Genomic DNA, 27376 nt, shown 5'->3' on the forward strand with positions numbered 1-27376 from the left:
CCCTCGGATGGCGGTATACTCGCCCCACACCACACCGCCCCGCCTCTTCCCTCCTTTTAGGGAAGCTTCTGTAACCTCTGCCCCCTGACAACCCCTGCTCCTGTCATCTCAGAGCCTTCCTGCAAGCTTACACCGTGTCGGTGACCACACTCACTCCTGAGCCCTCTGCCAGATGCCGCCTTGAGCTAACGCCCGGCCTCACCCAAACCCTGTGGCCTAGTACAGTCACTGCACCTTCTCCCAAATGAGGAAACCGAAGCGCCAGGGAAATCCCAGAGTGCTCTCCTCTCAGGCCCCACCCCTGGCGTGGCACCCTATCAGATACACACCACTCTTTAGGCCTGAAGGTGAGTACATGGGCAGCGAGCCCTTAGCACAGAGCAACCTGTGTGACATAAAAGCCAATAGAGGCAATATGAAGCCTTCACAACTACAGGGAAGCTTGTGCCAACCCACCTGTCATCCAGAGCAGCGGGACTTCCAGGATCCTGCTGGGCAGTGGCAGCAGGTGCTGGCACCAGTTGGCAATGGCTCACGAAGGCCACCACACACATCCCTTCCAGCTCTGAGTCCAGTGGCACTGCTCTGTAGCCTGAAGTGGGCAATACTGGGGGCATTTGCACTAAAGAATTTGGTGAACATCTCAACTCAGGACTTTCTCCACAGAGATATCTCATGGTTAAACAGTATGTTTGGCACTGGGCTGGCATTTGGCACCTGCCTGTTAATTTATACTATCTAATCCCACATCTACCTTTCAAGAGAGGCATGAGCACAGAGCCCACACAAGCAAAAGCAGAAAAGCAGGTGCCATCTCTGCAGATCTGAGCGTCCTTGGAGGCAGGGCTCTGATCTGCACCCAGATGGGAGGTTAAGGCAGGGGAGGGAGGTGGATGAGACACCTTCCTTGGTCCCTGTAAAGCTAAAGTTCTCATTCTGAGTACCACTGGCAAATTCCAGGCCTTCCTAAGTCTTGGTTTCCCAACCTGCAGAATGGGCTGGTCATCCTGGCTTGTCTACTTTAAGGGCTGCCAATTCCTCCTAGGCTTGGTCAGTCCAGAAAGGACACCCTGAGCCCAGGCATCGCTGTGGTGAGTGTGTTGAGGCCTGACCAAGAGAACTCCAAGACAGCACGGCAGTGACTATGTACCAGCACTCACAGTCTGGCTTCCTCCTCCTTCCAGTGGCCACACTAGGGATGGTGTGTGGCACCATGCCTGCCTGGTGATAGAGGAGACAACCAGCCATTCTCATCAGCACCTATAGCTGCTGCCCTCCCACACTGGTAGGTATATGTGAAGTGTGGCTATACCCACAAATCAGGGGGGCCCATCCAGGCTGCGGTGCACAGGGGGAAACCTGTCTCTTAAGTGCTCTGTGCTGAGTTCCCAGGCATGATTTCACACAGTCCTGCTGACACACTTCTCATGATGGAGAACTTGGTTCCTATTACCAGCCCCTGACCATTTGTAATGGTTGATACATTGTGTCAACCTGAGTTTAGGATTTTAAGTGACTCTGCAGAGGGCCAGGTCCTCACTTTGTAAATGTCCTCATCCTGAGCAAGAGGAGGGCACAGTGATGGTGTGAGTGCTACATCCCCTCTTGGGTGGGTGTAGCCTGCTTAAAATATATGGGAAGAAAAGAGGCTTGCTCTCCCACCCCTTTCACTCTTCTTGCATTTGCTGTCTTCTGCCATCTTGAAATATTGCCCCTCAGCCATGCCACCCTGCCTTGGAGCCAGCTGATTATGGACTGAAACCTCCATGAACTGTGAGCTAAATAAACCTTTCCTGCTTTAATCTTGGGTGTTGGGGATTTTGTCTCAGCAACAAGAGAAAAGTAACCCAGGCACTATTAGAGTCCATAGCCAAGGGATACTGGATAAGGTCCCTGTCCCCTGTGCAAAGAATATCACCTGGCATCAGGTGCAGGTCTTGGGATTCCAGCAGGTGGAGCGTAAGGGTTCTTTGACTGGAACTTGGAAGCTGGGACTTTGAAGGAACCCTTTGTGTGCCCTTAGCCAGGTTACTACACATCTCTGAGCCGCCACATCCCTGGTGCTAGGACAAGGGAAGAAGCATCTCTGCGAGCTTTGCGAGCTGTCCTGAGGATCCAGGAACCAAGGTTGTAGAGGCTACTCTAATGCAGGGGCCCAGGGGCACGATGATGTAGCACCTACCCTGGTGCTTAGAACAGCTGTCTCAAAGGCCAGCTGGCCAGGTGGGCATGAATGATACTGCATTTCGCAGCTGACTACACGGAGGCCTGGCACAGAGACGTCCCAACTTTCAATAACTGCTCAAGGCCACAGCATGAAGACCCCAGCCCACACCTCTCACGCCAGCCTCCCAAGGCTTGGCACTTCCCAGTGTCCCAGTGCCATGGGTCTCCTGCATGAGACATTTTCCCCAGTCCATCTGCCTTAGTGCCCCAGCCTGAGCTGGTAGCAGGCACCTGCAGGCACACATCTACTCCATGAGATGAAGCTCCAGGACCACATCATCAGTTTACTCATCTGCAAGATGGGCACAATGGTCATGCCCAGCAGCTTCAGCACATAGTAGGTGCTCAAGAAATGTTTGTGGAGGAAGAGAGGCAGAAGCAGCCCTGTTGCCTCTGCTCACATCAGGGCCCACTGAAGTTCACTAGGTCAGTGAGAGTCCAGCCTTTCCGATCGGAAGCCCAGCCCCAGCTACTAATGGGGTGCATATTTCTGGTTGCCTTCCAACAACAGGATACCATTAGAAATGTTTTGAGGTGTGACATGTGAACCAGAAAGCTACCCCAAACAGTGTTCTAAGTAAGTACTAGTCACTAAATAGGGCCTTCTCCATGATTGGAGAGGATACTCAGTTCTGGTAGAGTAGACAATGCCATTTAAAGTAAAAATTATTGGGCTGGGTGTGTAGCTTAGTGGTAAAGCACTTGCCTAGAATGTGTGGGATCCTGGATTCAATCCCCAGCACTGGGGAAAGGAAAAGAGAGAGAGAAGGGAGGGAGGAGGGGGAGGGAAGAGGAAGGAGAAGAGAAAGAAAAAGAGGAAAAAGAGAAAGCAGGAGGGAGGGGAAAAAAGAAAAAGTATCCATACTGGGAGAAAAAGAGAACACAGAGATGTAGGAGGAAGGCAGAGACCATCTAGCCTCTCCCACAGCCTCTATGGCCTCAGTTTCCCCATCTTTAAGGTAGGACCCAATGAGCAGGATTCACCCCTGGACGTCCTATGCCTCTGTCTCACCCCTTCTCAGCCCAGGGTATGTCACATCTGGTGGCACTTTAGCATCCTGCAGCTCAAGAAACCCCTCCTTCCTGCCTGAAAGATTGACTGTGGGGTCTGGGGTGGTCAGGACTCAGGGGCTGGGGGTGTCCGAGTGACCCTAACACCCAGCAAGGCCTGAAGCCACAAGAAGGCTCCAGGTTCTTTGACAGCCTGACACCAAGTAGGTGATCTGCCCAGGGTACCCACCTGCAGGGTGAGCACTCACGGGAGACAGCAACAGAGCAGACCCTGCCCTGACCCCAGGGCACAACGGGTGTCATTTCCCTGGATTCGCTGGGACCAGTTTCATGCTGTGAGCCTCTCGGGGTTGTTCCTTCCAGGGAATTCCTGAAGTGCCAGACTTTGTGGGGGTTGGATGCTGAGCCCGGCTCTCAGGTGGTCTTGAAGGGCAGGCAGGTACCCACCTGTCCCAGAGGAAACCCCAGGTCCTGCCACTGAGGGGACAGCCAGCCAAACCAGGACAAATGCTGCTCTGGCAGCGAGCGGTAGCCACAGACCACCATGGGGCAGCCCGTGAAGGGAGGGACTCAACGTCCCCTGGACTCTGCGAGTGCCAGGGACCACACCCGGCCCGTCTGATGGTACAGGACTAGGCAGTGACTGTCACTCGGAAGTGGGGGACACAGCCTTGAGAAAAGACCATGTGCAGAGGCCACATCACCAAAGACTAAATAAATCAGCATAGTGGCTGCATATGCTGGCTGCTCGCTGTGGACATCTCGATGTCTCCAGCATGTCCTGTTCCCAGGGGCCACCAGTCTCCAGGCAAAGTGGGCAAGAGTCAGGACTGAGGCTGTGTTTGCCAACCAGAAAGACCCAAAGTTGTATGAGAGTGACACTTGCTTTTGACTTTCCTTGAGGAGCTGAGTGTGCTATGGGAAAGGCTCAGAGTGTTGCAAGCCCAGAAGCACCCAGATTTTGCCTATGCGGGGTATGGTCTTCCAGGAGCACCCTGGCCATTTCCCCCCATCAACACTAAGCCTCAGCTGCCACGAGATCCCTCTGGGCCCAGAAAGGAGGTGGGGCCTTGAGAGGAAGGGTGCGCGCCCCAGAAGGACTGGCTGCAGGAGAGGATATGAGCTTCCTTACCAAGCCCTGAGAACCACCTGTGGACAGAGCCTGGGTGGGGAAGGAGATAATCCAGCCTTTGTTTCTTTTCTTTTTTTATATATAATGAAAAAGATAAAAGATGTGTGGTGGTGCACACCTGTCATCCCAGTACTCAGGAGGCTGAAGCAGGAGCATTGCCACAAATTCTAAGCCAGCCTGAACTACACAGTGATACCCTGTGCCCCCCTGCAAAAAAAAAAAGATGATGCATCCTTTCCTGTACTTTCAAATTTTATCATGTGTTGATTTTTTTCATAATAGCTTTACTAGGATATAATCCACATACTATAAAGTATATTCTAAAGTGCACAGTTCTAGAGTTCTTAGTACATTCATAATGTTACACAACCATCATCTCATCTAATCCCAGAAAATTTCATCCCCCCTAAAAGAAACCCCATCCTTCTTAGCAGTCACACCCTCTTCTGTCTTTTCCTCAGGCCCTGGAAACCACTAATCTACTTTCTGTTTCTATGGACTTCTCTATTCTGGACTTTTCATACAAATGGAATCTCATGGTACCTGACCATTTGTGTCTTCTTTCACTAAGCATAGTGTTTCCCAGGTGTATCCACGTATTAGTACATCGTTCCTTTTTATGGCAAATAATATTTCATTGTCTGGATACACCTATTGGTTTTTTGTGTGTGTATATTTGAGACAGAGTCTCACTACATACTTCTGGCTGGCCTTGAACTTGCAATCATCCTGCCTCAATCTCCCAGCTTCTGGGATTACAGGCATGCCCCGCCATACCGGGCTGTATTGATTTTTTAAGAGCACATGCTCATCACAGAAAATCTGTAAAACAAAAAGTAGAAATAAAAATGTTTTAGGGCTAGAGCGTAGCTCTGTGGTAGTGTTTGCCTAGCATGCACGAAGCACTGGGTTCAATTTCCAGCACCACCAACAAAAAAAAATTTTTTTCAATTGTGCCAAGTGTCACTCCCCAGGAGTGATTCCCAGCATACCACAGTAGGGGGCCTGAGACTGTCTGCATGTGTGTGTCCACACAGGAGATGCTCAACAAGTTCCAAGCAAATAAGCAAATATAGTTCAAATCTTTTTCTCCTAAGCAGACTTATTACTTAATTGCACCTGATTAGGCTCATGCTAGATATAAGCTCATATATCCTATTTGTTTTGGTCCGGGCCATGATCTTTAGCCCCTTAAATGTTGTGGGATGAGCAGGTATCTGTGATTTCCACCCCCGACCTCTGCTGAAGAGGGGCCACCAAGCATAGAGGACACCATTGCACCAGCCTCTACTGACCAGACTGCTCTAAACTGCACCAGGCCGCTCTTTGTCCCAGGAACTGGAACCAGGAATTTTCAGGTGCTAGGGGTGAGTCCTGAGCCTTAGGAGTGGTGGAACCCCATTAAAGCCTTGCTGATGATAATGACGCTGAAGATAATTATAGCCAACACCCATGAAGCACTCAGTGGGTGCTAAGCTAAGGCTTTGCAAGAATGCCTCATATACCCCTGAGGGCCCCTGGAGGTGGCACTGGAACTATGTGGGAACACAGCAGAGAGTAGCCACCCATAATGCCCGAGCTCCACACCCAGCAGGTGTGCTCCTGGCAGTGAGCCCAGGAGGCTGACGTATCCCCACCCAGCAGCTGCCATCTGGCCTGTCCTCCGGCCTTTGTGCCGAGCCCTCAGTCACGTGAGGCTCCTCTCGTGGGGCTCTGTCCTCTTGGGCAGGCAGGTGAGTCGTGATGCTTGCTCACTTTCAGCTTGACCCCGGGCCCAGCCCCATCTGCTCACTGCCTTCCAGGATGTTGCTCGCCCTGGCAGTGGTATAAGTTTCCTCTTGGTGCCACTGTCTTGCCTTGTGCCTGGCAGACTGGCACAGCTTTCTAGAGAGCTGCGGCTGGAGCAAGACCTTGTGGAAACTGCATGCTCAAAGCGACCAGCAATGTGATAGTGGTGCATAAAGACGTCCATGGAAGGATTATTCATAATAAGCATTTTTTTGTACTAGGAATCGAACTCAGGACCTTGCGCTTCCCAGGCAGGTGCTTTGTAATAAGAATTATAAATCACCTTGATGTTTAGCAATTGGAAAAAGGTTAAGCAAACCATGTTACTCCTACACAATCAAGTACGATCACAGCATATAAATGGTATTTGTAGAGTTTTATAATGGCAAAAGGAAGTGATTAGAGATAATGGGAAGTGACAATGGGTAGGATTAGAAGGAAACACACCAACAGGCTGCCAACAGACAGTTCCACTCCGTGCACTTCGCTTTCTCTTCCGAGAAGAGGCGGTTCCCCCTAACACCTGGCCTGGGTCTTCACAAAAAAGAGTGCGGATAGACTCCCTGGCAAAACCATCAGATAAATAAGAAGGCCAAAGGGGAGAGCGTGCACAGCGCAGCTTTGGATTTGGAGGCCCATAGACCTGACTCAAGTCCTGTTAGCCATGACTTGAACTTATGCATTTGTTAACATCTGTGAGCTGCAGTTTTATAATTAGGCAACAGGACAGTGGAAGTGCCCTCCTTCCAAGGCTGTGAGAGAGCCTCTGGGTGAGGAAGTTCTTAGCAGCCCAGGAAGACCTCGAAACATGTTAGCTTTTGCTGCTGCTGCTGAGAGAGCAAAGTATGTGTCTGGGACAGCACAGGGGAACAGGCTTTGTGAGTTGCTCTCACCTGACTCCGGGAAAACTCCTGCCTTGGCTGGGACACAACTGCTTTCTTGCCCTGGCTTTCCCAGAAGGCCCTACTAAAACAAAAGGAATGGCTACCGAGTGGAAAGGGCCACCCAGTTTGCCAGGGGCAAGTCCTCCTCTCCCTGTTGTACAAGGAGATTCTGGGGCTGATCAGTGATGGATATGCTCAGGATACAGACTGGTAGAGTCCACAGATAGAGTGGAAAGGAACCGGGCAGTGGCTGGAGCTGGCACCTCCTGGGTGGGCATGGCACATCCCGGGGCAGTGCCTACACTTGCTCTCCAGGGCAGTTCTGACGATGGCTGCGCTGTCCTCCCATCTGACAGAGCAGGGATGACTCACACCTGGGCTGACAGTGGTCTCTCTGCCCTAAACTTCCAATTTGCACCCAGCAGGGCCCCATGCCACCCGGCAATTGGAGCACCAGAGTCCCCATGAGAAGCGGGTACCGCACTATTCTCCCTGTGTGCAGGGGAGGGTTTTTCCACTCAACAGTGAATGCCACCTGCCTGACTTGTGGGGTTTTTCCAGCAGCATCAATCCCAATTGCCTGTGCCTGTCTTGGAAGTGCCAGGCTCTTTCCGACCGAAGATGTACCCGTGCGGACACAAGGCCTTCATCAGTTACCTGTCGGCTCCGCTGTGCACCTGGTCTACCAATCACAACAGAAAATGACGATGTCACAAGACAGCCTGCCTGGTGAGCATCATTTACCTAGGGAAGCAGGGAGAGGCTGCCTGGAGAGGAGACTTGGAGCCTAGGACTAAGAGATAGATGAAAACGAAATAGTGTCATTTTCTGAAACATTTAAGTGAGGAGGCCTTTTAAGAATGACACACAATCCGGAAGCCACTTCCATAGAGTCAGTTCTTGTTATCACAGTAGCAAATACAGGACTATTGTTCCTAGGGGAAATCAGGCACTTTCAATCAGCCTCATGCACAGACTGGCCTATTTCCTCTTCTTCTTGCTAGATAGAGGGTTGACTCATTAACAAGGAACTCCCGGACGCTGCACCACACTGCACGCCAGATTGAAGTTCACCTGAGAAGTGTCTTCTCCCGGAGGAACATCACAGCCTTCTATGCTCAGGGACACTGGGCAGCACCACAGCCCTAGGCCTGGGTCAATTGTAAACAGCAAAGTCACCCACGAGAAGCATGGTACTAAATGGAACACAGGAAACCAGCAACCTGAGGGAGAAACAGGCAAAGGCTATAAGAAGAGAATTAACAGAAAAGGAGAAAAATGACTTCCAAATAGGAAAATGAGGGTAACTTTGTTCATGCAAAGAAATTAACAATTAAGGCTACAGTGGGAGCCCCCATGATGCCACCATCCCTCTACTGGGGTGACAAAAACAAGAAAGCTTGAAAGTGCGCAGAGGGCTTGGCCAGCTCCTCCCAGTCTTTGCTGGAGTGGAGGAGGAGCAGCAATCAGGAAAGTCACAGGGACACCTGGCCTTCAAGGCCACCATCCTACTCCTAGCAGCATGCTACTAAATATGTACCTGAGCTTCTGCATGCACAGGCTCAAGGACAGCACACTCGTCACAAATGACATCCCTTTTATCTTTCCTTCAGATGGCTATGGGACGCAACTTGTTATCTGACTTCTGTGTGCAGGGCTTGCATTATCTCCACATTTCAGTTCTGGTGGGCTGATGTCGTCATTCGTGTTTTGTTGCTATGAAAAAATGCCTGAGGCTGGGCATGTTGTAAAGAATGGAAGTATATTTGGCTCATGGCTCTAGAGGTGGCATCATCCGCCTAGTTAGGGCCTTCTCACTACCTTGTAACACGGTAAAGGGCATCACACGGCAGGACGAGACCAAGTGTGCCAGAAAGAGAGCTCTTTTATGACAAAGCCACTTCCTCAATAACTCACTAACCCGTTAAGCCGTTAATATATGAATGGATTAAATCATTTGTAGGGCAGAGCTGCTTGACTCAGTCACACCCCAAAGTTTCCACCTTTCAGTACTGAAAGACTAAGTGTCCACCATAAGAAAATGGGGGGTGTCTTAGTTACTTTCTCATCACTGAGACACAACACCTGACACCTACAGCTATCAGGAGGAGAGGTTTATTTTGGCTCACAGTTTGTAGAGGTTTCAGTGCATAGCTGGCTGGCTCGAAGGCAGGGCAGCATGGCAGAGGGATATCACAGAGGAGAATCAGCTCATGGCACAGCAGGCAGGAAGCAGAGAGAGAGACCAAGGGAGGAGGAGGGGGTTAGACCCTTCCAGACCACAACCCAGTAACCACCTCCTCCAGCCAGCTTTCACTCCCAATGTCACCTTTAGCTATAAACTCATCCATGGATGAATCCATTAATGTGTATCACACCCCTATGGTCCAATTATCTCCCAAAGCCCCACCTCTGAGCATGCGAGAATTCGGAGGACATCTAGATATAAGCCATAACAATCATCAGGAGGCTGGCTCTGCTCACCCCGAAAATCTACTAATCATAACCTCTTGGCCTCAGTTGCTCTTCTGTTAAATACTTCAGCACACAAGGACATGGAGGGGGTGGCGGGAGGGTCCCCCAGACTACCTGGAACACAGAAGAGGGTGCCCACTAAATGCTAATCTGTCCTTCCGAGCTCTGCTCTAAAATCTCCTCAGCATCACAGACCTGCCGAGGAAGTCACAACCTCGGGGGGCCATAGGAATGGGAGCCTCCATTTTCCAAAAGGTTTTCTGTGAGCTGCGAATCCAAGAACGAAATCATTGATCAACAAACCACAGCAGTGACCCATCTGATGAACAAATACATATTGACCTTACAGCCTGTATTGTTTTTCAGGGTAATTGGTCAGTGGCCACCAGAAGCACCCTTTACTTGAAAAGAAGACCTGAAATACGATAATATTTCAGGTCAGCAATAGGCTGCTCCCCAGCAGCCTCCAGCCTGCTGTCTTCCACATCAGGATGCAGGTCTAGGCCTGGGTGTCTGAGGATCAGGGAGTTGGGAGTGGCCAGCGGGCCTTGGGCCTGAAGCAGAGGAAGCCAGATCCGGCCAGATCAGACAGCACAGAGAGCAAAGCCGGAAGGTACAGAGCTGAGAGGCAGAAGACAGCCTTTGGCCTGGCTAAGCGCTCTTCTCAGACGCCTCAACTGGACACTCCATCCTCAGTGTCAGTAGAGAAACTGAGGTCCCGAGAAGAAAGCTGAGCTGTCCAAGGGCACACGGTGAACACATACATCATCGCAGGGCCAGCGCCAGGCCCTGTCCCTGCTCCAGGGCAAAGCAGCTCACATTTCAACCCTGAGGAGTTAGTTACCTATGAACATTAACCTGATAAGCAGACAGGTCTCTGAACATAGGCGCCATGGGGGTGGCATGGGACGGGTGGGGTTTAAAAAGAGAAACACAGAGGCACTAGCCTGTAATCCCAGCACTTTGAGAGGCAGAGGCAGGAAGATCTCAGGTCTGAGCCTAGCTTGAACAATTTAGCAACTTAGTAAGACCCTGTCTCAAGATTAAAAAAAGTAAAATAAAAAAGGTTGGGATTTAGCTCAGGGTGAAGGCCCTGGGTTCAATCCCCAATATAAGAAAGAAGAAAGGAAAGAAAGAAAGAAAGAGAGAGAGAGAAGAGGCAGAGAGAGAGAGAGAGAGAGAGAGAGAGAGAGAGAGAGAGAATAAAAGAAAGAGAAAAGGACCTAGTCAAAAATATATATTAAGGGCATACTGGAGCATACCTGTGGTCTCAGCTGCTTGCCAGGCTGAGGCAGAAGGATCACCTGAGGCCAGAAGTTCACAGCCAACCTGGATAACATAGCTAGATCCAGTCTTTAAAAAAAAAATCTTTAAGAAACAAGGTTAAAAGGCAGGCATGTACTTGAGAAAAGGGTTTAAAGCTAAAGGGGTATCATTACTAATCTGTTAATATGCACAATGGTCATGTGAATCAAGTTTGGAAAAGACCAAACTGCCAAAAGGAAGCTATGCATAGATTCATCACAGAAGGTCACAAAGCCTGAAGAGGATCCTTTAGTCTCGCTGGGCTCTGCTGGGGAGCCCTGAGGCTGCTCCATAGCTTCAGTACTAGCTTAGCCCTCTTGGATGTTTTGTTTTGTTTCATTTATGGTAATGGGAAGCAAACTCATGACCTTGTGCTTGCCAGGCAAGTACTGCGCCACTGAGCTACATCCCTGGCCCTAGCACTCTTGTTCTAACAGGATCTGGAGTTGGCACAGGCCAGCTATGACTTCTACTTTTTGTTCCATTTCTAGGAATTTATCTCATGAATGCAAGGATTCAGGCATAGAGTCACTGATCTCCGAGCTACTTGAATAGCGAAAAAGTTAATTTCAATCTTAGGTTCCAGCTGGAGGGCCAGATATAAGAGCACAGTGTAATGTATTCCTTATCAGATGGGGCAGCAAGCAAAGCAGCTGACAGGGAGTTTCTAAAGGCTTTGCAAACTACACGGAGCCACATGCCACATTTCCACTGGTAAGAGACAATAGATTCATTAGCTGCTGCACCTCAGGTGAGGATGTGATCTTGATGTTTGTCTGTCCCCTCTGCTCTAGGCAGGTGATATATTCACCTTGGCATCTGCCCACAAGCTGTGTCTCTCTGGACCCAGTGCTCCAAGCCTGACCACCACAAGGAGCAATCAGGATCCCTGCTCTGTCCTGTGGTCTGAGTGCAAGAGCCCATGGGTCCAGCCCACACTGGCCTACATTGACAGCTTCAGATATCATTTTGGATTCTTAGCCCCTGTGCTGCTTTGGATGGTGGCTGCTCCTCATTTAGCTGAGGCTCTCAGATAGGGAGGTGCCATCACATGGTCCTCAGGTAAAACACACACAGGCAAACCTTTCTTATCCTAAGCACAGAAGTTTTAAGCTCATTTGTGAGGCAGCAGACATGACTGATACATTCTGAATTGGGTTTCTGGCACTACAAGAGTTCAGTATATCAGAACTGCAATGAAAAAAAATTAAAAGAGCTAGCAAAGAAATGACCTCAGGCTGGTGTGGTGGTGCATGCCTGTAATCCCAGCACTCAGGAGGCTGAGGCAGGAGGATTGCCTGGAGTTCAAGGCCAGCCTGGGCTACATAGTGAGTTCAGAACCAGCCTGAACCACATAGCAAGACCTTGTCCCAAAAAACAAAACAAAACAAAACAAGGAAGAAAGGATCTCAGCAAAAAGAACTGCAAGAAAATACCCTGAAAATTTGGCAGTTGTTTCTGTTTGGGTTAATTCTGTTTCTTTTTTCCCTTGTGTTATTCTGGTATTTGCAGATAGCCTGCCACAGCTATCTTGGGTGCTGCATGGTAATACATTACATTGAACATCTGCTATACACCTCTCCCAAAACCTGAGAGAGGCTGGAAACAATCTTTAAACTATTGTCATTATTGCTAAGGTTCTAATACACAGTACAGTTACATGGCTCAAAGACAGAAAGCATAAAAAGTATAATACAGAACAGCTCTTTTGCACCCTAACCTGGTTCCCCATTCCACTTCCACCAGCAGACAGTGCCATTCCCGGTTTCTGTGATGTATATAAAAATAAGGGTTTCGTGTTTGATTGTCTCCTTTTGTTCATACAAGACAGTGTGTAGGGGCTGGGGATTTAGCTCAGCGGCAAAAGCGCCTGCCTGGCAAGCGCAAGGTCGTGAGTTCGGTTCCCGGTACCGGAGAAAAACAAAAACAAAAAAACAAAAAAAAAAAAGACAGTGTGTAGCTGCTTAGCTTAATGCTAAGTTCTGAAGACCTCTCCATTCTAGTCTACACTGAGGATCCTCATTCTTTTGACAGTTGCATAATAGTCCAAAGTGCAGACATTAATTTATACCACCAGCCCATCCTGTGGCCCCAAGCAGGGCTGCAGCAAGCCTGTGACCCGTTCATGCCAAGACCATTCAAAGGATGAGCTCTCAGCAGTGCAGCTGATGGAGTCAAAAGCTTTACGGGTCTGTAATTGTGTAGATTTCACCAAATTGCCCTTGGGAGAGGTTGTGCCAATTCACACTCCTGCAGAGAGGCAGGCGGCGTCCGTTCCCCGCAGCCCTGCCCACAGAGTGTAGTAATTGAATTTGAGATTAGGGAAAGAGTGGCAATTTCCATGTCTCTTGCAATGAATGAGGCTCAGCCTCTTCCCACAGGTCGGGGACCGCTTCTGCATCTCCTTTCTCCCAGTTGCCCAGGGTTCGTGTCCAGGACCCAGTTCCAACCTGCTTTGGGCCCCTCCTCATCTGTACAGCAGAGACGACACTCCTCCTTCCTTCTCGCAGGCTCAGGAAGCTTTAGCATCCTTGGTGCTGCCAGGGCAGTGCTCTGGGTGTCCCCCAAGTCATCACTATTTACTGAGAAGGTCATGATTTCGGGAGCATGTGCTTCACCTCAGCTCCCCACCAGTCTACAGTGTGACTGGGCCCCTTCTCTGTCCATGGTCCTATCACTGCTGGCACCCAGGGGAGGGGCTGGACTGCTGGACACAGGGCTGGCCCAGGACCCTCTCCCTCCCAGTTCTTGATGCCAGGAGTTGGCTCAAAAGCCACCTCCACAGACAGAAGTCCCTGCAGAGCTCCCTACAACCTTTGTCTCTGTCCACAGCCACCCCTTCACTTAGGCCTCTCCAAGACCCCTCCCGATAGGAACCATACCCACCTGATCGTAGCTGCCTCCCTGCCCACATCAGGGCTGAGCCAGCAGGCAGTGAATCCTGCTGTGTGACTTCCAGGGAAGCCACGGAGTGGGGTCCTCTCTGGCTCTTCGGCGGCCTCTGAGCCACAATAGCTAGATCCAGTTCCGCTCCTGGGCCAGCCCAGCCACAGCTGCCCGAGTCAGGGCCTCAGCTGAGGCACAGCTGAACCCACTTCTTGTCTCAGTTTCCCTCTCTAAAACAATCCACTGTCAGCCCCACAAGGTCACTGTGGGACAGAATAGACATATGAGGCTTGGAGGAGGCCAGTGGCTCAGGCTGGGTCACAGACCATCAGCTCCTGTACCTTCATGGAGCCAGGAACCCAAGCCCCTGATGCTCTCAACTCATACCCCAGAGAGCAAAGAGTGGGGCTGGGCTGCATCTCCCTTCTGGGCCTTGGGCCAAGGTAAGCGGAGGGGGCTGGAACAGCTTGGCTCAGTCCTTGTCTGGGTCCTTATGGGTTACAGCCCCACCCACTGTCACTAGCACCTCCAACAAGCAGAGATCATTTGGAGACCCTGGCCTGCCTATATCCCTCAAACCCTTCAGGCCCAGTACCATAGGAGCAGGCCAGAAGTCCTCTCCTGACAGACACTGGGTACTAACTGGGGTTCAAGCATTATCAGGAAGTCTCAAGGATCATAGAGGCATGTGGAGGCCAGTCTGGCTCCCTGGTGCACAGCCTGACTCCCTGGTGCACAGCCTAATCCCTGGTGCACAGTCTGGCTCCCTGGTGCACAGTCTGCTCCCTGGTGCACAGTCTGGCTCCCTGGTGCACAGCCTGGCTCCCTGGTGCACAGTCTGCTCCCTGGTGCACAGCCTGGTTCCCTGGTGCACAGCCTGGCTCCCTGGTGCACAGTCTGCTCCCTGGTGCACAGTCTGGCTTCCTCGTGCACAGTCTGCTCCCTGGTGCACAGTCTGGCTCCCTGGTGCACAGCCTGGCTCCCTGGTGCACAGTCTGCTCCCTGGTGCACAGTCTGGCTCCCTGGTGCACAGCCTGGCTCCCTCGTGCACAGTCTGCTCCCTGGTGCACAGTCTGGCTCCCTGATGAACAGCCTGGCTCCCTGATGAACAGCCTGGCTCCCTGGTGCACAGCCTGGCTCCCTGGTGCACAGTCTGTTCCCTGGTGCACAGTCTGCTCCCAGGTGCACAGTCTGTTCCCTGGTGCACAGTCTGCTCCCTGGTGCACAGCCTGGCTCCCTGGTGCACAGTGTGCTCCCTGGTGCACAGTCTGCTCCCTGGTGCACAGTCTGTTCCCTGGTGCACAGCCTGGCTCCCTGGATGCACAGCCTAAGTCCCTGGTGCACAGCCTGGTTCCCTGGTGCACAGCCTGACTCCCTGGTGCACAGCCTGGCTCCCTGGTGCACAGCCTGACTCCCTGGTGCACAGCCTGGCTCCCTGGTGCACAGCCTGGCTTCCTGATGAACAACCTGGCTCCCTGGGTGCACAGCCTGGCTTCCTGGAGAACAGCCTGGGTCCCTCGTGCACAGCCTGGCTCCCTAGTGCACATAAAGGTATATTTTACAAAGCATGTATACCCAGTTTCCCTCATAGAATCCTAGATGAGCAAGCAGGAACAAAGAGTGGGTGTTATTATCCCACACACGGAAGCTAACCACAGCCGGAGGACAGCTCCAGGGATTGTGTCCACCAGCTCACCTGAGTTGCTTCAGACAACACCCAAGAAACGTCTTTGTTGGCACTAAAATATGTGTCCGGGAGGGGGAGATCCCTCTAACCTCAGGACCTAGGGCACTGGATACTACATTTTACAGGTTCACCTCTGGCCTGACGCTGGGTGTGCATCTTCACAAGTGTATCTACTGATCCCTTCATAAACTGCTGAGTGGTCACGGAAGTTGGCATCCCAGGTAGGAGCTCATGTGCAGTCTCCATGACTATCACAAGCTGCAGTCTGACCCCCCGGGGGAGGCTGTCCCCTGCTGCATCCCCAAAGTGCCAATCACCCACCTGCAGTTTCTAGAGGGTGCGGGGAGGCCCCAGCCCCAGCCCCGTTCCTGCCGGCTCAGCAGGCAGGGAGCCCTGTTGGCCCTGTTTAGCCCCCGCACCCACCCCCCAGCCAAGTGGGAAGAGCAGGAGAGTGTGAGGATTGCTGAGCAAAGAGGGAGAGAGGAACAGAAGGAAAGGTGAGAATGACAGAAGACAGATGGCAGGGCAAACAGTATATTCAGGATATAAGGTAGAAAATTAGCCCTTGTAGGTCAGCTTTGAGACACTGGACAACTTCTGAGCAGTCCCTGCTGGCCAGCAAGGTGGAAACAGGAATCAGAGAGAAGATAACTCAGCCTGGATGCCAAACCCTGCAGCTTCCTGACCATGGAGTCTTTTGAAGAAGCTGATCACAGGACTGGGGTGTGCTCTGCTCAGTGCTGGGGTCCTCTGAGCCCCGGAGCAGGTCTGGCCAGTGACAGGGTGAATCTCCAAAGCCTCTGAAAGGGTCACCCTGCTGTGGTGCCAGATAGTAGCATAGGGCTTCTGTGTTATGCTGGTGAATATGATACAGTAATTGACTCAGACACTGTTGTTACTTTGGAGTTGTTTCAGAAATGTGTGCGCTTGTGCACAATGCAAAAAGTCACATGATGTTACCCAGCCTCCATCCCATGCCCACAAGCGCCTCCTGCCCCCTGGGAAGCCGGCCCCTCAGCCACACCATACCCACTCCTGTCTACCAGCTGCAGCCTTCTATCCCCCTCTTCCAGCCTGGAGGAAAAGTCACAGGATGAGGAGTGCGCCTGTAATCGAGCAGAGCCGCTGAACAATACCTAGGGGTTCCGCAAGGAGCCATGCTGCTGGGGAATGTCCAGGGCTCCCCCTCCAGACTTTCACCCTGACTAACAAAACCTTTTAGAAATTGTGATATAATTCATATGTCATCAGAATAAGTAATCCAGTGGTGTTAGTGCAGTCACAAGGTTGCACAAGCATCACCACTAAATCCAAAGCCTTTTCACTGCCCCAAAGGAAACTCCCTACTCGTTAACATGTCCCCATCTCCCCCCCCCACCCCCTGCAACTACCATAAACCTACTTTCTGCCTCTGTGTAATTGCCAGTTCCGGATATTTCGTGTACATGGAGCACATAACATGCTGTCCTCTGTGTTTGGCTTCTTTCAGTGTGTGTTTCCAAGGCTCATCATGTTCAGCAAAGGGTCAGAGATTCGTTCCTTTTTCTAGCTGAGTAGGATCCCACTGAATGCTCACAAGGGTGATCAGAAAATACAGTGAATTATTATTATCTTTAAATCTTATTACAATAAAAGACACATTACCAAGAACAATGGGATGTGTGTTTGAGACAAGGGGGAATATTTTGAGAGGATTGATGCTGTAATAAACTTTACCATAATAAACTTTAATTTAAATATTCATCCTAGCTTGGCATGGTGGTGCACGCCTGTAATCTCAGCACTCGGGAGGCTGAGGCAGAAGGATCACTGTGAGTTTGAGACCAGCCTGGGCTACAAAGTGAGCTCAAGGCCAGCCTGAACTGCATAGTGAGACCCTGTCTCAAAAAGACAAAAACAATCATCATAATAAAAAATAAATAAATAATATTCGTCCTGTTTTTGATCACCTCCTCTTTGATTAGCCATTTATGGCAATTTCTATCCAATAGAAACATGACAGTGTGTCCTTGTCCCCTTATTCACTGCATCTGCCACAGTGCAAATCCTGGCTTCTCCCCAGAGTCACAAGGACCATGAAAGGAACACGTTTTGGCTTGATTCAGGCCATCGAGGCAGGAGTGATTGCAAAGCTAAAGACACCTACGATAGAGGACTTCCAGAAGTGCGTCAGGTAGTGGTCAGAACGATGTGTTTGAATTTAGGGGAAGGGTTCTGAGGGAGGCTCATGGCGGCATGTCTTCTGCTGTAATACATTTTAAAATTTAAACATTCGCCATATGTTTTGATCATACCTCGTACACCACATTCTGCTGTCTTCTCACCAGCTGATGGAGCTGTTCCTATTTTGGAGAGGGTTATGAACCATGCAGCTGTAAACACGCATGCGCACGTTTTTACGTGCCTAAGTGGAACGCCTGGACCAAAAGATAATTCTGCGCTGGACCGTTTGAGGAGCCACCGACTGCCTTCGTCACAGCCGCACCGTTTTACGTCCTTACCGCAATGTGCGGGTTCAGGCTGGCGCACGTTCCCCACAGAGCGTGCCGCTTCTCTCTTTCCCTTTCTTTTTTATTTCTATTCCAGCCACCCTGGAGGGCGCCGCTTGGAACTGCGTTGTCTGGGACTCATAACGTCAAACATCTCTGCTGCGTGCTTCTGTCCACTTGCGCACTTCTTTAGAGAAATGCCTGTTCGGTCCTTGGCTTTTGAATTGGGTGTCAGCCTCTCTGGTGTTCAGCTTCAAAGGCTCCTTCTAAGTTCTAGAGACTCATCCCTTATCAGATACGTGGCTTGCAAATATTTTCTCTCATTCTGCACGTTGACTTTTCAAAAGTTTCCCATCTTGGCGAGGTCCCCTTGGTAGCTAAGCGGTAAGATGCTTTTTTCCCTTGGCGCCTGTGGCCAACAAACACGTGGATTAAGTCGGCCCCCTGTGAGCCCCGAGTCCTCAGCCCTCCTGCCACCTCCTGCACTTGGTGGCGGCTTCCCTCCGGCTTCGGCGTCCGGGGCGCCGCGACCCCTGCTGGCTGCAGCCGGCATTGCAGACCCGCGCCGGCGCCTGGTCCACAGGCTGAGCGGTTTATCCAGGCGGCCTGCTGCGAAGGTGACCCTTGAAGGGCCAGCTCTGCACGCTGAGCCTTCTGACCCCGCCCCCCGACACACACTGGGAAGTTAAAATTCTTGTCGCATTAGGAAACAGAGGCTGAGAGAAGTGAAATAATGCCCAAGGCTCCAGAGTTACTAAATGGAAACAAGTGATTCATTCATTCACTTATTCCCTCAACAAACGTTTGTGAAGACTTACCCCAAACTGACCCCAGCCGAGTCGAAAGGAGCAGAGATGCTGCCCTGGTGAGTGGCTCCTGGCATCCACTTTGAAGGAGCTGTGGTGGCCCTGAGTGCCGTGGGGACAGGACCAGGATGCAGAGGTTTTCCCACATCCCAACTGGATTTCATACTTCTCAAGTAGGCTACAAGAAAAACATGCAAATAAGATTTAAAATATATTGTTAGAACTTAGTGGAAATAGGTCTGTGTAGCACACAGACCACTAACTTCTTCACTAGTCACTCTGCTTCCTCAGCCACGAAAATGCTGCACTTTAACTGAGAACACAGCTTTCTGGAAGATGCACTAGAAAGTGCATCTTCCATCCCTCACTGTCACTAAGTACAGCCTTCTGGTGAAGTTCTGGCCATGAGAGATGAATAGAAGTATCCAGAAAGTTCTAAGACATCGATGTCTTAGGGTGGGAATGAACCTTTCTTCCTCCTTCCTTTTTGTTGGCTGGGATATAAGCTTGATGGCTGGAACAAAAGCAATTTTCTTGGACCATGAGGCGGAGGCTATGTGAATGGGAGAGCAGGAGGAGACAAGAAACTGTGCTTCTAAGAATTCGGAGCTGCTACCCCAGCCTGTGCTGCAGGCCCCCAGGGCGTGATTTCTGTGACAAGAGAGACACGTTGGTCTTGTCATCCACAATCACAGCTTGCCCCTGAGTGACTCATCCCAGGTTTCCCAGTGAGCATCCGACCTGGCCACACAGCTCTGACCGGGGTTGGAGAGAGAGAAACCAACCCCGGCCTGAAAGTCCTGGGAGACACTGAGAAAAGAATACAAAATTGGGCTCAGCCCAGGCCCACTGGGGCCGCTGGTCATTGGCCTTCAAAGGCCCTGCTGCCAGTGGTTCCCACATTAAATGCCCCAGCTGGCAGAGGGCCTGACAGCTAATATGTGTTGGGACTGTAACCCCAGCACCCTTGGGAGGCTGAGGCAGGAGGGTCTAAAGTTTAAAGCCAGTTTAGGGCAACTCACCCGCTTAGTGAGACCCGTCTCCAAATTATAGAGGACTAGGAGTATAGCTTAGCGGTCAAATGCTTGCTGAGCATGTGTGAGGCCCCAGGTTCCATCTCCAGCACTGGGGAGAAAAAACAAAACCAGACATGTGCTGGGCTGCGTGCCCTTCCCCCTGCGACTCTGCCAGCTGAATTCGATTTTCCTCTGGTTGGCGTTTGTGCAAGGCTTCATTTCCTGGCCATCTGCTGTTTGGGTGGCAGGGAAGCCCTCCGGGTGCCAGGGAAGGAGCGGCAGCCCGGATTGGAAAGGGCCCCTGATGCCGGGGGCTGAGAGCCGGCCACATGGGGGCTGCAGGGTGCCCAGCAGGTGCCCGGCTGCAGCCCTGTCTGTGCTCAGGACCTGTCCTCCAAGTGCCTGTGCTCCCCCACCATATCTCCCGTCCGGGTCCCCCCTGCGCCTCAGAGGGCCGGGGGCACTGTGGCCTTGCAGTGGAGGCGGTGTCTGCCCACCCACGCAGCCGTGTGCTGTTCCCCCCGAGCCAGGCCAGGGCAGCAGCCCTCCCGCCTGCAGCGGACTCCCAGATAAACAAGGCATCCGTTCCTAGTCCCCAGTGTGACCCCAGCCTTCAGAAGGAAGGAGAGCTGGACATGGTGGGGCACGCCTGTGAGCCCAGCACTCAGGAGGCTGAGGCAGGAGGATTGTTGCCAGTTCAAGGCCAGCCTGGGCTACAGAGTGAGTTCAAGGCCTGGAGTGCATAGCAAGACCTTGTCTCAAAAAACAAAAAAGAAAGTCTTTTGTGTGTGTGCTGGAGATTGAACCGAAAGCCTGGCTCATGCTAAGCAAGTGCTCTATGACAGAGCTACATGCCCTTGGGGCTGGGGATTTAGCTCAGCGGCAAAAGCACCTGCCTGGTAAGCGCAAGGTCGTGACTTCGGTTCCCGGTGCCGGAGAAAAAAAAAAAGAAAAAAAGAAAAAAAAAATCCCCCCAGAGCTACATGCCCAACCACTTCAAAGCTTGTCTATTTATTTATTTATTTATGTGGTACTAGGGATTAAGCCCAGTCCCATCATACTTAGCTATATCCCAAGCCCTTAAACTCTGAGAGGCAGAAATAGACAGAGACAGACAGAGAGAGGGAGAGAGAGAAAGAGACACTGAATCACTAAGTCACTAAATTGCTTGAACTTGCAATCTTCCCGCCTCAGCCACCTGGAGTGCTGGGATGATTGACGTGCACCACCCTGCCTGGCTCTGATACCTGCTGCCTCGGGGGACAAAGCAGAAGGCAAGGCACCCAGGGAGACAGGCCGGTTGCATGATGAGGACTGCATCTCCAAGGCCGCCAAGCAGGCGGATTCCTGGAAACAGAAAGTGGGATGGTGGCTGCCGGCTAGGGAGGAGGGGCGGGGAGGAGCCCGTGGTAAAAAGAGACAGAAGATAAAAATTTTGCGGAGATAAAAAGCTCTCGGGATGTGGTTGACAATCTGATCTGAACACCCCCGAGCTCTCGTTTTTAATCGGTTAAGATGGTGAAACGAAAAGATCAAGCTTCACGCAGCGTAGGCAGAACCGCGGACGGGACCGTGACGGCGACAGTCAGTGTGTGGGGCGGGGGTGAGAGAGGGGAACGAAGACTCGGGCACCCTGGGAAGGCCAGGGACGGCAGCTGTGGTCCCCTCCACGCTGCCCCGGCGACAGTGGCGCCCGGCGCCCTCTCCTGGAAAAGGCTGGCGTTGCACTCAAGAGAAATAACCATAAAATACAGCGCCCGGTCTTCACACAATCTTAAACTTCTGCTTATGGGAACACACCATTAAAAAAACAGCAGAAGCAGGGCGTGGTGGCCTTTCAATCCCAGCCCCTCCAGAGGCAGAGGCAGGAAGGTCCCTTGAGCCTAAGACCTCAAGTCCAGCATGGGCAACACAGCAAGACCCACCTCCAAAAAAAGAGAATAGAATAGACAGCACAAAGAGCTGGGGAAAATTACGGCACTTATAGAAGAAAAAGACATGTACCTGTAATGTATAATGATCTCCCAAAAATCATGTCAAGGAAGAAATGAAAAAATGATAAACCTAAGTTTAACAATGAGCCGGACTTCAGCAGACACTTCACAAAAGAAGATATAAGAATAGCTGACCAACCTGAAATGTGCTCAGTACTATTAGAAATCAGCCAATTCATATTTCAGCGTCTTACTATTCCAAACCCATTTTAATGGGTGACATTTAAAAAGATGGATTTTGCCTTGAGGAGAAAGGAGTGGGGTGATAGGGCTTGTGAGCTCTTTCCTGTTTTCCCCAGCTGCACCACAGGTATGACAGCTGGAGCTGGGGCAACCATGTTGTGATCACGAGGTAGCAGCAATTGTGAGGAGAAGCCAAGAGCATCCTAGGGAGACAGGAGCTGCTGCTCAAGCAGCTCATACCTGGTCTCATCTCATGACTGGGGTGGGGTCCCTAGTTCTACCACACGAAGCCTTTGGGTGTGTCTGGCACATAAACCCCTCTGGAAGCCACTCCTGAGGTTGGGCTCTGAGGCTGTGGTGAGTGTAGCAAGCTCTCCAGCCACCAAGGTTGGGCAGGACCCGGGGGTAGGGTGGGAAGGACAGGCACTTGGTGGCAGGAGCTGGGACACTGTCTCTAAACATTCTCTCTGCATTGCTGGCTTCTGCTCCTGTCCCCATGTGGGGAAGGTGAGCGTGTCGTCCAGCTCCACGGCGCCCACCTGCAGGAGAACAGGTGCCCCCCTCCTTTCTAGCAGAACTGGTGCTGAGCCGAGCCGCGTGGAGACAAGGCCGAGGGTGGAGGGTGGAGTCCATGGGCTGCTGGGAAACAAGCCCATTGACTTCTGTCTAACCTGGCTATACTCCTCTAACAGCCTAGAATCTTTAGATGCCAAGGGCCAAAAAGTAGACCTCTCAGGAGGCCTAGTGATGGTGACCGCTCCCTGTCCTTCACCACAGCCGGGGACGGCAGGACCCAGGCAGCAAGGGTGCCTGTCCCCAAGGCCTCATCAGCAGGCTGATGCCCCAGCCCTGGGGTATATCCCCCACTTCTGCCTCTGAGCCCAGGTTGTGACTGCTGGCCTTTGGTGACCGTGTGTCCTGGGCCAAAGTGGGACCTGGCCCTCCGAAGTGGGGAGCTGGACACCCACACTGAGTGGGCACTAGGATTGAGGGGAAAGGTGGGTCCCAGCCAGGGATACCGGTCGGTCACAGGACCATTAGCAAGGCTAGTGGCTGCCAGGCAACCAAGGAAATGAATGCTGGTACAACAGTACACTGTTATAGCCATGGGCCACCATGACCAACTAGAAATTCCTTCCTTTTCTAAAAGAAAAATTAAACTTAAAAAAAATTTTTATTGAAACAGCTGCAAGTACTTTAACCAGTTATTATAAACAAATTAATGGAGCCAGGCATGGAGGCACATGCCTGTAATCCCAGCACTCTGGAGGCTGAGGCAGGAGGATTGTTGGGAGTTCAAGAGCAGCCTGGGCTACAAAGTGAGCTCAAGGCCAGCCTGAACTGCATAGCAAGACCCTGTCTCAAAAAAAAGACAAAAAAAAAATTAATGGGCAGATGAATACATATATAGAACATGTAAAATGGTTATATTCAACCAGAGTATACTCTTAGATGCTTAGGCCATGCTAAATTATAATAATCATTTTCTCAATTTTAGGTTTATAACTGTAAATGCACTAGTCAGTTAGAATTTTCCCTAGAGGTTATCAGTTTGCACTCCTTTCTCTTATATAAGCCAGTAATCGCCTTGAATACTTTAAGTTACTCTGAATACCTTTCTTCCTGTCAGTTAACATTATAAACTATAACAGAAGGTGTAAAGAGAGAAGATCTGTAGATTGCTAAATGGGACCTTTGTACATTTTTCCTCCATATTAAAAAGCCAAGTTTGGGGTTTTGTCTCTTTACTCTTTAACTTACATTTAGAGGAATATAGAGGGGAAAAAAATCACCCTTTTATAACCTTCCACTTTAAAGTGGTCCCAAGTCCATAAGCTATAAACTAAAGGTGAAGTTTTTTGGGGACAGACATTGGGTTATTCATAATCGTTTAAAATGTACAATACGTCTTTAAGATCTTCCTCATGGCTGGGCATGGTGGTGCACGCCTGTAATCCCAGCACTTGGGAGGCTGAGGCAGAAGGATGGAGGATCGCCATGAGTTCAAGACCAGCCTGGGCTACATAAGGGAGTTCAAGGCCTGCCTGAACTACATAATCAGACCTTGTCTCAAAGAAAAGATCTTCCTCATGTACTTTTGCAAAGAGATACAGAGCGGAAACAAAAAAAGAGAAAAGACAGAATCCTAAGGTCAGGTCTCCCAAATGGAAGGCCATTCTGTTTCTCAGGGTCAGAACTCTCACTTGATATATATATAATGAGTTCGTTTTCCAGTCTGTTTTTGAACATTCACTTTTCAGTCTCACGGGAAATGTTGTTCAGCATCAAGATGTGGCTGGACCCCTGGACAGTGTTAGCATCAACCGTACTCAGCAAGACAGAAGGGGCTGCAGTTAATTTGCAGCACACAGCTGGGAAAAATAGAAACTCAGACTCACAACAGTAGCAAACGCATTGCTAGGCCAAGGTTAAAGTTAACAGCCCACGCAGACTTCTCAGCCGAGAGGACACACAGAAAAGAATGACTGTATGGCGACCACAGCCCTGGCAGAAAAGTCTCTGTACAATAATGCAGTGTATTCAACCACGCCATTAATGCTGGCTGCTGCATCAGTTGCTGCTCCTTCAAAAGGAGGCGGATCTCTAGGTCTGCTCGATGTTTCTTTTCTTTTCTTTTTTTCCTGACGGAGAATCGCGGGGGCTGTGCGGCTAATACAACAGCTGTTCTACTTCCTTTCCTTTTCAGCAATGAGTAAATTTACATCCCTCTACCACCTTCTATTCGCGGGGAAGTTTAGATCTGAGCTGGCATTGAGACCCTCCAGATGAGTAATGTTTGCATTCCTTCCATTCTCCCAAATGGAATGGCACATTCTTCCAAGAATGGGTAGCGTCCACTTCCTATTGAAGAAGTGTCTTTTCTAGCGGGCCAGGGATGTAACTCAGCGGCACAGCGCCTTGCTTGGCGAATGCAAGGTCTTGAGTTTGATTTCCAGTACAAAAAAAAAGTAAAGAATCACAGAACAAAGCCGGGCATGGTGACGCACGCCTGTAATCCCAGCACTCGGGAGGCTGAGGCAGGAGAATCGTTGTGAGTTCAAGGCCAGCCTGGGCTACAAAGTGAGCTCAAGGCCAGTCTAAAATGCATAGCGCAACACTGTCTCAAAATGACCAAAAAAAGAATTACAGAATAAACAAAATAAGCAAACACTTAGCCAACCTTGTCTCAAAAAAGAAAGAAAACAGTGATTTTTCTGATGGACGTACATCAGTATCACCTCCTTTAACTTTCCTTTTGCCATAGGCAGGGTCCTCCCCTTGCTTGGGGGCCAGTGAAGCATGGCAGCGGCGGCAGTGCTTTGGTTACCAGGGTGAGGCCCTGGCTTCTTCCCCAGCAAGGGTCTCCAGCTGCCTCATGGACCTCCTGGGTCCCCTACTGGGCCCTCCTGAGGCGCATGCACCCCTGATGCACCTGCGCAATCGGAGGCGCCGGGCCCTGCGATTAATCAGACGTGCCCCCTAGAAATTAATTCTTAAAACAATGAAAGATGTGTGCAAACACGTAGCCACTGGGAGAGGGTGGCCATCATGCCACTGTTTTTAGAACATAAAACAAAGCTAAGGGCTGAGGTGCTGCTCAGTGGAAGAACGCTTGCCCAATATGCTCAAGGCCCTGCCCTGCAAGAAATAAACACTAAAATAACAATACATGCATGGCCATTAGGTTGAGTAAACCATGATGTGAGTACAGGATACAATTGCATGTAGACACATGTCACAGAGGAATTTTTGTGGCGTGGTAGTCATAAGATATTTGAAAAATAGCAGAAGTAGAACAATCAGTACAGAAGGAATCTGTAATGGAGGATGACTGAAACCGGGCTGAAAACTCCAAGAGAAACTAAGACAGCATCCTGTCCCTGGATGCTGGAGCAGCGCCCGGACTCCCCACTCACCAGGTCTCCCCCCCACTGCCCCTGCTGTTCCTTCCCTCCCCAGCAGTACCAGACAAAGGGATCTTCTGACCCAGAGACCACTGACAGGAGACTGGCCACACATGGCAAGCACGTGCTCCGCTACAGGCAAAGATTTGCGGGGAGGGGGAAAATTGGGGCTCTGGATGAAGGGAGCCAGCAACTGCTCTGGCAGAACTGAGAGCCCCGTGTTTTCACAGAATTGCTGGGTGGGTTCCCACTGGCCACGGGCACGGTTCCCAAAGATGCTTTCTTCCTGTGACAGACCCAGACCAGCAGAGGGCCGTGGTCAATCTGTCCCACAGGATGTGTAGCTGGTACTTCGCTCTGTACCAAGCACCCTGGCCTTGTCCTTGTGGGCCAGCTGGTGGCCAACTTCACTCAACTGGAGGCTGACTGCAGAGTTCCTCTTCAAGCTGGTCGTGTTGCCCAGCACAGCTGGACTGACCTTAGGACAGGGCAGAGGGACTTTCAGTTCATGAGCTGCTGACAAAGCACCAGGATAGGGTGGGGGAAACTCATGCCAGCTCCAATGGGCAGGGAGCCAGGCCAGCCCTGCACGGAGCCTTGGACAAAATGTTTCTTAAATCATCAACATGTCTACACGCAGAGCTGAGAAGAATCTGACCCAAGGGTTGAGAGCAAACCGACACAAGATGTCAAGAGTGCAAAGAAAGACAAAAGAAGAGATGACGAGCCCTTTACCTCATCTTCGTCTGTGGGCTCAAGGGAAGAGTCTGGTTTTTAGCAAGAGGGCCTTCGGGTTGCTGCAAAGTAGCCCATTACCACACCAGCTAGAGGCACTGTCTACAGCAAAGCCAGTGGAAACTAATAAGCGACTGCCCAGCTGTGTGACCTCCAAAAGCAGTGACTTCAAGATGACTACGAGCAGGTGCAGCTGGAGAGCTTTTTAGAGTTTGCTGCTGTTTGGTAACACTTTCTCATTCATGCGCACGTTCTGTTTGTGCTATTTTATCGGAGACTCGTGGCAGGTCTGCCCATACATGCCCTGCTGCAGTGTCGGAGTTTCCTGCACCCAGGGGCTTGTTTCATCATCCCAGCCTTTTGTCCCACCCGTCCCACCATGTTGGTCCCTTGCTGCCCCTATAAAGCCCTTTTGCAAACCTGGGTCCCTCAGGGTGGTCTTTGTTGGCAGGCGCCCCATCTTTGCTTTGCCAGCTTTCCAGAGAAACATTCTCTCTTGCGTGGGTGACTGGTCCTCAGGTCATCAGCCTTTCCACGTCGGGGGCTGGTGAGACGTCTGTGAGCAGAGGCACAGGCTGGCTGGGAAAGGCTCTGCTTCCGGGGTGTTTGGTTGCGAGGCAGTGTCCCCACCTGTCCCCTCCCACTTTGGGGGAGGACACTTTCCCACCATGCTCCTCTCGCTTTACCAGTGGTAGATGACAGGCTCACCAGTTCGTGTGACTGAACCGGAAGTTGTAATGTTTTTGTTCACAGAGGCCCTCAGCAAGCAAATCCTACAGGCAGCAGGTCCAGTGGGCAAAGCCCATTGGGGGCCCATAGAATTGATCCAGCAGACAAAAAAGTGCTTGCCCACA

At 51.0% G+C, this 27376-nt stretch overlaps 1 long non-coding RNA gene across 4 annotated transcripts; it reads right to left on the bottom strand.

Moving 5' to 3' along the window:
• Positions 1-6514: 6514 nt before the first annotated feature.
• LOC102023945 lies at positions 6515-27144 on the bottom strand. 4 transcript variants are annotated; one of them, XR_001231798.1, is made up of 8 exons: positions 26943-27144; positions 19712-19814; positions 18702-18867; positions 17689-18292; positions 16797-16965; positions 13708-13970; positions 10779-10845; positions 6515-8264 (listed from the first exon to the last, which is right to left on the bottom strand). It is a non-coding gene; the product is annotated as an uncharacterized LOC102023945 (long non-coding RNA). The 4 variants fall into 4 exon arrangements; XR_001231797.1 differs by lacking the exon at positions 19712-19814 and having other exon boundaries at positions 16797-16958; XR_001231796.1 differs by lacking the exon at positions 19712-19814.
• Positions 27145-27376: the final 232 nt, after the last annotated feature.

This window comes from Chinchilla lanigera, unplaced genomic scaffold (assembly GCF_000276665.1).
Source record: "Chinchilla lanigera isolate Chin_1 unplaced genomic scaffold, ChiLan1.0 scaffold00114, whole genome shotgun sequence".
In the NCBI taxonomy this organism is placed as follows: Eukaryota; Metazoa; Chordata; class Mammalia; order Rodentia; family Chinchillidae; genus Chinchilla; species Chinchilla lanigera.